The 12388-nt window shown below is 32.0% G+C and overlaps 1 pseudogene; it reads left to right on the forward strand.

Annotated features, from left to right (window-relative positions):
- The first annotated feature begins 5634 nt into the window (after positions 1 to 5634).
- LOC102667254 (abscisic acid 8'-hydroxylase 4-like) lies at positions 5635 to 11159 on the forward strand (annotated as a pseudogene).
- The last annotated feature ends 1229 nt before the right edge of the window (positions 11160 to 12388 follow it).

Raw genomic sequence — 12388 nt, forward strand, 5'->3', positions numbered from 1 at the left:
TTAAAAGAGTTGGTAACTCTATGAAGCTTTTATTAGACCATCCATTTCTCGCTTTCAAATTACAGCGTCAACACTGCCAACAATATTGTGAATTTAGTACAACTGTCATACAGTGGTATGCTTGCATCACTTGTTAGTCTATCCAACATCTCAAGACAATCTCAAAGATCCTCTTGGATCATGTTTGCCATGTTTTCAAATTTGTCCCACTCATTTGTCATGTTTTTAGTTAGTGCACAATTCACACTACCCTACAAATCATGTTCAACCTCATTGTTTATCTTTTTGCCAGGTCTTGTCTAGAATGTATAGCTTTTATCAATTCCATTATAGACTAAATGCTCTTCCAACTCAGCCACATTAACTACCTGTACATAACAACACTTCAAGCAAGGGCAAATTGTTCTACTAGGATTTTTTGCAAGCTCAACTACAAATCTACAAAACTCTCTCACTCTGTCCACATACTCTTTTGCATTGAACTTCAAGATTGCCTTTTCAGCCTATGCAGAAAGAGAATCACATTATTATTATACGCCTTTAACTGAGGATTGGGAGAAAGCCAACAATGTTTGTAATCTTTTATCTATGTTTAATCTAGCCACTCATGTCATCTTTGGAAGTGAGTATTCTACATCCAATATATATCTTGCTGAAATTTGGAAGGTCAAACTAGTGCTTGATAACGTAACTGAGGAAAATGATCTTTTTATGAGAGAAATGGTAGCTCCAATGAAAGTTAAGTTTGACAAATATTAGGCACAATGCAATCTATTGATGGTCATAGCTAGTGTTTTAGATCCTAGGTGTAAATTGCACATTCTTCCAATTTATTTTCCTCAAATATTCAAGTGTGAATAACTTGTTGAAAAGAACATCAACAAAGTATAGTCTTCTTTGGAATTATTGTACAACTAATTTGTTGCTTTGAGTGTTTTAGAATCATCTTCTAATGAAGAGCCTTCTACTAACTCTTTGAACAAGTGTTCAATCATCACTAGATTTGGTGAAATACTAAATATTGTGTGTGCAAAAGAAGCTATCTCCCCAATGAAATCAAAATTAGGTGTTTAACTTGAAAAGGGTATTTATATTCCGAACAACAATAACTCTTCTTTTTGTGCTTTGGAGTGGTGGAAGAACAATAGTTAAAAATATAAAGTTTTATCAAAGATGACAAGTGATATATTAGTGTTAGGGTTTTATTTCATTTTTGATTCAAATTGAACTATCATGATGTAATCCAATCATGATGTAGTAATTGAACTATCATCCATGTCGTCTCCCAAAGGAATAAAGAAGAAATTTCATGTAATTATTTAACTAAGAACTAGGTTTTTATATTTTTGTTTTGTGATTGTCACAATATAAATAACATAAAACAAATTGCAATAAAAATTAAATGACAATAAATATTTAAGTAAAGATATAAATACTAGACTTGGATGATGACGCTGATCTTGATGAATGAATATCTAGGTTTGGACTTGAAATACGCTTGATCCACTGTAACTTCACAATTCTCTACTCATCTCTCTTGCTCATCCTTAATTCACTAATGTATTCTATCCAAGCTCCCGCCTAGTCACAAATTCTAAACTACTTGCCCGATACCCAATTCCTTAGACATACCGACACAAGCAATCAACATTAATGATCAAGTATTAGCGAGGCTTAACCAAGATTATTCTATCCCTAGAGATAATCTCAATCAAGTACTTGATTCATGTTCGGGTTTCAACAAGGCTAGCCAAAGAGCAAGTTAATTCCTAAATTCATCTATAAGATGACCAATCAAATAAAAGCATTAAGTATGAAAACAAATAAAGAACTCAAGATGAAGTATTGATTTGATAGAATTAAAGCAATACAAGTTCAACCTTTCCTCTCCTAGGTGGAAGGAATAACATTCATAAAATTAATACAATGAAACCTAAAGTGCCTAATGGAATAATGGAGACGTCTAGTAGGTGGAAGTCTAAAATATAATTTTAAGAACTGCTCGAGACTTCTACACCGTTACAATGAATGTCTAGTCTCTTATTTATAGAATTATAGCTAGGTTTAATTAAGGAGATAATCACAAAAAATTATAAACAAATAATATCTCTAATTAATTCAAGTAATTACCTTCTTCTTCAGTTGATTTATTCTTGAAAAATATCTTGCTCTTGATTTTCCTAACTTTTATCTTTAATTTTTACAATTTCTCATTCCAAAATGTTTTGTTAATTTTGGGCCTTTCGAGCTCTTGCCAGAATGACCTATTATTGTTGAAAAACTATAAAAATTTATTAAAAATAACTAAAACATAAAATTCTGCTTAAGACAAAGTAAAAACTAAATTTAAAGCTAATTTAGTAAATTTGACATTTATCAATTAGTTGTCCTAGTCTCAATTGTTGCATTTGAGGTTAATTACTTTTAGTTTTGGAAGTAGAGTTATAGATGAATATCAATCTAAATTCAATGAGGAATCCATTGAAGCACTCATTTGTGGAGGAGATTGGCTTCACCATAAATATAATGTGAAGAGGAAGAAAAAGGTTTTATATTTTTTTTATCTTTGAATGGTTCATTTTTTATAACTATTGAAATTATTAGATGCTTTTGTCTAATAACAAAGTTTTTCTTTGTTTTGAAGGTGAATGAACAACTTCAAGAAATCAATTTGAAGATTTGATACTTGTTTGGTTGCTTTGCATTTAGGAGATCTTGTTCTAAATTTCTCTTTTGGCTTAAGAGTCTTTTTTTTATAAAATTTTTGGCTTGTTAGTTAAGACATTATATACTTTGTGAAGTTTTGTTGTGGACTTGTAGTCCCTGTGGATGTTTTTTGAGTAATTTTGCGAGTTGTTTGAACCTACTAAATTTATTTTGGATATATTTTTGGGTGCCTTAAGAGATAAAAACATTATGTTTTTACTCACTATCATGTGTAGGATAAGTATTTGCTCCTAGTTCTAATGTTTTTCACTAATATTTTATTTTATATTGTGTGATAAGTGTTGGTATGGTGCTAGTTGTAATTAAGTTTTATACAACAATCTTTTGCACATTTTGAGCTTGGATTTGACTGTTAATAATTATAAATTTATAGGAAAAAAAGTAAATTTGAATTATTTAATTTTCGAAAAGGACCACAAGTTCATTTTTAATATAATGATTTATTGCTCGCTGAATTTTTTTTTTCTTTAATATTATTAGTCTTTAGAAAGCATTGAATAATTTAAGCGATAAACAAGATCTGTTGACCTATTTAGACACATTAGTCTATTTAGGCTTGTTGGCCTAGCTAGTTAGAACTCAAGTTTAGTAATTGTAATGTAAGTCATACTCAAGTCCACCAAAATCTAGTCTATATGGTGTTTTCACCCCTAAGCACAAGAAGTGCCCACCCAATTAACACCACATCCAAAAAGCCCAGTCCTGCACCTAATTCTAAATTCTAAAGACCGACCAAATCCACACAAATACATTATACATTATTATAATGACCATATACATTGCATTACAAAAACAGTAAGAGAATGAATTATATGTCACGTAAGCAGCAGCAAAATGACCAAATATACGAATTGAATCCAATAAGACCATATTCCCAAATTTGGACTCGTGACAATGCTCACGCAATAGTTGCCAAATGCGATGCATCCAATATATGTACAAGGACCACCCCAATGTGTTAGGCAACAAATTTTATTCTAACTAGCAAAAAAGACCGTGCTCTAAACGCTGAAGAAAAATCAATCAGAAAAAGAGAATGAGAAAAGTGAGTGAGCCCACAGTCCACCAACAATTGACACGTCAGTGATAAAAATTGTAATATCCCATTTTTCGTAAACTAATTTAAAAATAATTATTATTTGTAAATAAATAGAGTTTTAGAAAAATGATAAGTTTTTTTATAATCAAATAAATAAGAAAAAATAACTTTATTAATTAAAATAATGGTTTGAGAGAAAATAAAAAAAAAATATTTTATTTATTCATTTGATAGGGAATAAAATATAATTTATTTTTATAAAATGATAAAAATAAATAAATAGAGTAAATGATAAGTTATAAGTACCTTGATTATAAATAGAGACGTGTTAGGTCACACTCGGGATGCTTTCTCTTTCTCTCAATTTCATTTCCCCTCTCCTCCTCCCAAAACTCTCTCTTTTTCCCGCATAACACCAAACCTATCTCAGAAAAATGATGATCTTGGACTCATTCACCGTTGGATCGTCGCAAAATTTGAGCACCATGGTTGGAACTTATTTCTGAACATTCTCACCGTTGGGAATTATGAACAACTGTCGGAGCTCATAGAAAAGTCTTTTTATTGCAACTTTTTTCTTTTCTCGCAGAAATCCAAAACCGTCTCAGTAAAACTACGATCTCAAATTCGTTAACTATTAGATTGTTGTGAAATTTTGAAATGTGGTTCGAGATTCAATTCTGCACACCTTCACCATTAGGATTTGCGAAATAATATTCCTAAAAAGAGAAAACTAAATCGCACGAAGACAGTACAAAATGGAGACTTCAATTCCTTTTCCTTCTCTCTGACGTTTGGAAATCTTATTAGAACAGTCGGAGGAAAAACTGGAGGAATCTCACGAAAACGCTAGAGATACCACTATTGCTATCACAATGCACACGTGAGCTCGCTTAGAGGTAAGGGATAAGTTTATCGCAATTAGGGTTAGAATGAACATGTGTAGGGATCCTTAGAGGATTCACTACTAAAAAGCGTGCATTCTACGACGTCAAAACGAAGTCGGTTTCTAATAAACCGTTTTAAAATATATGGCTATGATAATTTTATAAATAAAAGGATTCACTCCTCTCTCACCCTTTCACCTCCCCTCTTCTCGTCCCCGCGTGAGCCTCGTCGTGGAGACCATCCCCGTCTCGCTCATGCACCTCCACCTCTACGATAGGTGGTTGGCGTCGCTATGCTTTAGCGCTGGTGCAGGGTTTGAGGTCCAACACAATTGTTGCTCGCGGTGCTATTTAGGGTTCATGAAGGACCCTTTTCTACAAGTGCGAGCCTTCGCACTGGAAGGGCTCCTCGGTTTCTATGAATGCGACAGAGAGTCGAGTGACGTTGTGTTCTTGTTGGCAAAACCCTCGTCTCTCGCTCGTACCTAGGGAACCAAGGTTTTTAATTTTTCTTCCCTTATTTCAAAACCCTTTCTATATAGCTCGATAATTTCATTTTTATATATGGAGTGGTGGCTGTCGAAGGTAAGTTTTTATCTTCTTTGAATTGCATCGTTTTTATTACCTTCTAAATTTTTGTATTGTTATTTTAATTTGTGCAAAAGAAAATGTTCACACCCTTGTTTTTATTTTCTCTGTATTGCTTCACAAAAGAGATGGTGTACATAAAGGCAACCGATGAGAAGAGTGCGGAGATGGTGACCGACGAAGGTATAGGATATGATGTGTTCGAGTTTGTGAGCCTCAATTTTGCTGTTGTTTTAGTGAGTCTCTCTACTTTCGGTTATTCTCTTGTCTTATTGGATGTGCTTTTATTGCATGGCGTTGAATTTTGTTTTCATTTGTTGGTTCATTATTAATTTTCTTGTCACGGGGTCCTCCATTATTGTATGGTGATGTACGATTGATTTTCTCATACTCATGGCCCTCCCCTTAACCCCTTCTTCGCAGTTCTCTTTCAATATTGGCATCCTCTCTGTCTTTGGTCATTTGGAAGACAATTATAGAGATCAGCTTAAGGAAAACTACTGCATAGTGGAGAAAGGGTACAATTCTTTCCCTAACAGGATACCCGGAACTGCATACTCCAAAGCACTCTTGGTAAGTTGCATATCTCAAAATAGCCTCTCATACATTCTTTTGAACACACTTCTTGTTAATACTGAAATATATTAAAAATCACAAAAATTTTTAGGTCTAACTCATTGCTTAACCAGTCTCACTCATCATTTTGTAATTCTTAATGAATTTTAGTCAATAATAGAAAATGTGTGTTAAATAGTGTAATGGTTACCATGGATCTAGTTTAGTATATATTTTTTTATTATAGATAAAAACAAAATAGTGTGATGTTTATTTTACTTTATTTTATATTTTATATTATATGGTTTCTTAGTGCTGGTCTAAGAAAATCATTTGATACATGGGATCAGATTTTGTGTCATGTCTTTGTCTGATGAATGTTTTGTGAATTGATTTGAAGGCAAGGAGGAGAATAAGACAGATTATAAGTGAGACCATTTGTAAGAGAAAGGAGTAGAGATTGATGGAGAGGGATCTATTAGGCCACTTTCTGAACTACAAGGATGAAAAAGGACAAATGCTAAGCGGTGACCAAATTGCTAATAATGTAATTGGGGTACTATTTGCAGCTCAGGATACTACAGCAAGTGTTCTAACCTAGATTCTCAAGTATCTTCATGATGACCGGAAACTTCTTGAAGCAATAAAAGTAAGACTTGTTTTTTGTCTCCCAAAAAGATTTTGTAAATCCATGTAGGCCACAAGTGTTGAAAAGTTTATGCTAATTAATGAGTCAACAAAACTGTGTTGCAGGCAGAGCAAATGGCAGTATATGAAGCTAATGAAGGAGGGAAGATGCCATTGACATGGGGTCAGACCAGAAATATGCCAATTACTCATAGGGTATGGTATATACTATATACTGCTGTAAAGTGTTGGATATCGTTCAACGGTAAAGTGTTCCTCCATTCAAAGAGTTTGTAGCTCATAGTATTTTTACAGGTTATGTGTCTTAACATCGATTATATACTATTATGTCTTCTTTTTTTGCAGGAAAAGAAACGAAATATGTTAGGTAAACTTCTATGCTATTTGCTAATTTCTACTGCTATTGCTATAAGAATATACTGATAAACCTTTTCCTTGCTTTATTTCATTCATTCATGGTATTTATAAGGGTTGATACACTTTATAAAGGGGAAAACAAGAATATAACAGAATGGAAATATCACTAACAGAATTTGTGAAATTATCCTATTAGTTATAACAAACTCCCGACAAGATAATAGCAAGGCAAAGCTGGTCTGATTGTGGGTCTATGGCTGCTATCTACACCCCTTTCTCTATGTGGGATTGCTATCAGAATAATCTAAGAGACTTTTTGAATGTTGCTGGACCTATGGGTGTCACACATTTCTTCATATTGTCGAAAACCACTACTCACATGATGCAACTGAAGCATTGCAGCATCTTAAACCTTAGACAAATTAAATGGAATTGCACAACTGATAACTTTTCATGATATTATTTGCTCTTCGAATGCCATTCACCCTGTTATTATCACTAGATTAGAGTATGCAAACGGAATGTGAGAAAGGGATTGTTTATTTTGTTTTTACCTTTAATCCTTATCAAGTGAAGGACTGATGAGATGGTCCAGACCTTTGTTTGCTGCTAATGGATATTGCACGGAACATGAATTTGTTTTATGACTTTGTGATGTCTGTTCTCATGTTATTATCAATTTCTTGTATGGCTTAACTGCTAATGGTAGACTGGTAGTATTTAAATAGGGGAATATACAACTTCTGCAACCAGTTGGAGGTTTGGTACTAAAATATGTAATTGCTTACTTAGTAAATGTTAGTAGTTAAGTTGTATACTTGTTAGTTATCCAACATTTATGTCTCCATGTTTTCTTGCCTGATTGTGCTTTCTGGATTTGTGAGTGGAGATCCACCGCTGCAGCTTACAACTAACATGTTTCAGAATATTTTTCCAACAATTGATGTCAAAACTGAGTTTATAGGCACACATACACATCAATGACTTACTTGACATCCAAGTCCTTCATCTCCTAATGTCACAACTTGTTATTACAGGTTAAGCTCTCCACATGCTTGTGTTGCTTAATTACAACAAAGACACTAAGCTCATTGATTTTCGCCATTATTCCATAAGATTACAACCTGTAGGTGTTTCACGCAGAATAAGAAAACTTGTGCAGAGCCATCAGGTTCCTGATCTAAGGAATCTTCTAGACGTTTGTGATTTTGTCACAAAGTAAGATATTTGCTTATTCATTCAAGTTTTCATTTTTTTTTTCCTTTTTGAATGACGAACTGAGAGAGCTGGTATGATCCATTTGACCTTTGCATGGCACCCATATTATCCTAATTTAAATAGGCAGATATGATATTTTAGAGTATTTAGATATATAACAAACAAAAACCTATTCAACTTGCTCTTAGTTCTTCGTTTTGTTTTTCGATGTAACTCTTTGTTCCCGTGAGTGTACAGATATTATATTTTAATTGGAAGGTTCAAATATTAGGTTCCCCTGGAAAGCAAGGTACATTTGCTTATGAGTTTAGGATCTGAATAACTTTCTCTTTGCCAGTTGCTAAAATATTTATGTTGAGGCATATAAATAAAAAGCAACGACAATAATTTTTTTAAGTATTCTTTTCCTTTCTTTTCTCAACCACTCGGTATAGAACCCAAGATTAACCTTTGAAACTGTTGTCTATATAAATTTGCCAAAATGGTTTTCGAAGTTTTTTTCCGATAGTGACATATTTCCTGAACACATGTATTTTACTCATACTTGAGAAGCAGCTATCATATAAAGAACAAAGTAGTTCAAAAATGAACTAAAATTGTGTTATCTATACAAAATAATTGATCACACTGTTTATGCAATTATGCTTTTTGATATAGTCATATTCCCTTGTGCTGATAGAATTGTTGTTAGTCCTGTTTTTATGCTCTCTATATGCAGGTAGCTGCTTAAGTGGACTATTCTTGTTGGTCCTCCTAAACATTCCACATGCTAGACAGATACAGGCACAAATTCAAACCTCTGGCAATGGCAAGCAAGCTCTTCAGGTTAGCAGCTTATTTTGAACTAATATTGTGCTCATTTTTATCTTATATTGTGACAACCATGTATGTGAGCCTGTGAGTTAGAACTACTTCAGTATTGGTCTATCGATTTTGCCTTTTTTATTATATTTTTTTTTTATCAATGTTAGATGAACCAAATAATAGCGAAGAGACTAAATAATTATTTGGTGATTTATAATTTTGGGAATCATTTTGTTATTTTTTTTAATTCTAGGGAACAATTTCACCAAGAATTATAATTTCAGAAACTAAAGTAGATTTTGTACAAGAAATGTGAAATAAACGAGAGTAAAGTAATTTATGTATTTATTTATGCAACAGGTAATTTTAAACATAGAAGGTATATTTTAATTTATAATTGTAACTATATAATTACTAGGGTTATATATATATATATATATATATATATATATATATATATATTGAAAATATCATATATATTTCACTTCTTTAAAATAAGGAGAGTATATTTAATTTATTTTAAATTATAAAATATATTAATATTTATTGATTAAAAATAAATACTAATATATATCAATAAAGTGTATTCCTCTCAAAATCTGAAAGAAAGCATTTTCATAGAGAATTAATTAGTCTTCAAACTGTGCATTAGCTTTTACAGTGGGAAATTAAATTCCAAAACGGTGCTATGGTAACCATGGAAGCTTTAATTCTATAAATTAATACTCTTTCCGTTCTAAATTATATGACGTTTTAAAAAATATATATTTCAAAATATATATCATCTTACAAAACCAATATTACATTAAATATATTTTTTCAAGACTATCCTTAATTAATAATTAATGAGAATACTACATATAAATAATAAATGACTCATTAATTAGAGAGATAAAAAATATATTATGAAATTAGTTAATATTTTTTTAAAATTCAACAAATTAGTTATATTTTTTAATATTTATACAAAATATTAAATCTCATATAATCAAAAATCGAAAGAGTATTCAAAATTTAACAAATTCACTCATTAATGGCACATAGTGCTAGAGATAAAAATGCTACACCACAGCAAAGTGGAAAATCCTCTCTAATTTAGATTAAAGAACCACTGATAGCCAATAAATTTATATGGGAAACTTTTATCCTCTTACTGGAAAGGGTAATGATAACTGAAAATGGACGAGAAAAGAGACAGACTAGAGAGAGCCACTCTCCAGTGAACAGAAAAAGCAAATCAAATGCACAGCCTGATTCCTAAATCTTCTAGTTTGCTTTAGTATTTCTTCACGTACTGGTCCAAGTGCTTGGCCAGTTGGCCTTGCCTTAGCGCCTAGTTCACAGCCTAGGAAAGCCCCACTACCTTGCTTAGTTCTTGCTGGTATTCCATTTTCACCCTCCAAGTTCTCATAATTTCCAATGGCAGAATCCAAAGCTCTGTCATAACAGAAAGGTTAGTTAATACCCCATGGCAGAATCCAATGGTATTCCATTTTCACCCTCCAAGTTCTTGCTAGTTGTTCTGAACGTATGTTGGAAAATGTGTAAATACCCCCATTTTCTTTGGTTAGTTAATTTTTCCAAGGTTCTGTTTCAAAATTTTGTGCACTCTTAATTGTGCCCTTATATTTGGGATGAACTCTTCATGTTTTGTATGTATAATTCCAAAGTAGTGATAGTATCTTTTTGTTTCCTCCTTTTTTGAGAGGGTTGTGTCCATTGATGTGCCAGGTATTCAACAAAATAAACATTGCAATGTATGTAATTATGTATTAATGGAAAAAATTTAAACCAAACAGCACATTGTATCCATTCAGTCATTTAGTTCATCTTCTTGTCCACTCTCTAGTGCTCTTCATTTGACGCTTCTAATATGATTGATGTCTATCAGGCTGTTGCTGATATAATTCGTACAACCTTGGGACCCAGGTCCAAGTTAAAAATGCTACTTGATGCTTCAGGAGGTTAATGTATTTATCTTTTAAATTATTTTGAAACTTAGTTATTGATGATTCTTGTGAATCATACCTTTAATATTTACTTGTGAAAAAAAAATATTTCCCGAGTTATGACTACAATGGCTGGGAAAGTTTTTTTTATGACTACAATTGCAACTAGAAAAACGTTATTTCTTTAGTATACATTGTTTCTAGACTGTGCAGGAGCATTAATAAGTATAGGTTCTGACTTAATTCTATGTATTTGTCTGACACCCAATTTCCTTGTAATTAATAGGCATTGTGGTGACAAATGATGGAAATGCTATCTTGCGTGAAATAGATCTTGCTCATCCTGATGCAAAGGCATGGCTTATCGCTCTTGCTCCACTTCTTTGATATTTTCTTGCCATGCATAAATATTGATATGTAATACTGTCTTGATCATTTCTTTTGTGAAACCATGGCTTTCTTTCTATGCATTGACTTTTCAAGGTTTAGTTGTTGTTTGGTGTGCAATTTTCTAATGTTGCTATATTATTTGGATGGATGCAGTCTATGGTTGAATTGAGTCGCACCCAAGATGAAGAAGTTGGAGATGGAACAACGTCTATCATCATTCTTAGTATGTTTTGAGCATATGTAGACATAAAGGATCATGTGTTGAGATATAGCGGTGTGTTGTTGAAAAATAAAATATCCTAATTATTATTGTTAGAAAAAAGATAGTATAATTGTTGCGGGTTTACATTAATATTGTGATATATTATAGTAATATTAATTGACCATTTTGATGTATCAATTTTTAGTATGTACCATTAGAATTGTTAGTCAGCATATGATGCATCACATTGTTACTTGGAATTTCTATAAGATCTAACAATAGTTTAATTTCAGTTACATAACTAACAAAGGCTAGTTTAATGCCAAATTATCAATATATTTGAATTTGATGTGGCCTGCAGGGAGTTGTTGGGCATTTTCAACTGTGGCAGTTGTTGAGGGGATTAACTAAATAAAAAATGGCAATTTGATTCAAAATATTTTTTATTTTTAAAAAAAAAAATCACATTTTAAGAAGGTTCTTCAAAAGAACGTCTTAGAATGTCTACATTCTAAGATAATTTTTGAAAACCGTCTTAGAATCCTCTATATATTTTTAATTTTTTTAAAAAAATAAATTCTAAGACGGTTCTCTAAAGAATCGTATTAGAAAGTGTATCATTTTAAGATGGTTTTTAGCTAAAAAAACTGTCTTAGAAAGATACCCTTTTGCTAAGACTGTTGTTTTTGAACCGTCGTAGAAAGTGAACACTTTCTACGACATCTCCTACAACGACGGTTAATAACCGACGTAGAAAGCCTATTTTAACCGACATAGAAAATCTCCTTTATAGTAGTGATTAAATTGAGATTTATTTTGGGATGTTTATTGAATTATTAAATTTTTCCTTTATGATTATAAATACAATATTAATGTCCTGATGCGAATTGGTTGATAAAATTGAGTGTCATTGGTGTTTTCATTTTTTTATACCTTTATGATTTGGATTAATTGATTTTGACATAATTATGTGAAATTATTTGAGGGGTTATACTTCTCATGTTGGGATAAACCTTTTGTATAA

Source organism: Glycine max, chromosome 10 (genome assembly GCF_000004515.6).
Source record: "Glycine max cultivar Williams 82 chromosome 10, Glycine_max_v4.0, whole genome shotgun sequence".
Taxonomy (NCBI): Eukaryota; Viridiplantae; Streptophyta; class Magnoliopsida; order Fabales; family Fabaceae; genus Glycine; species Glycine max.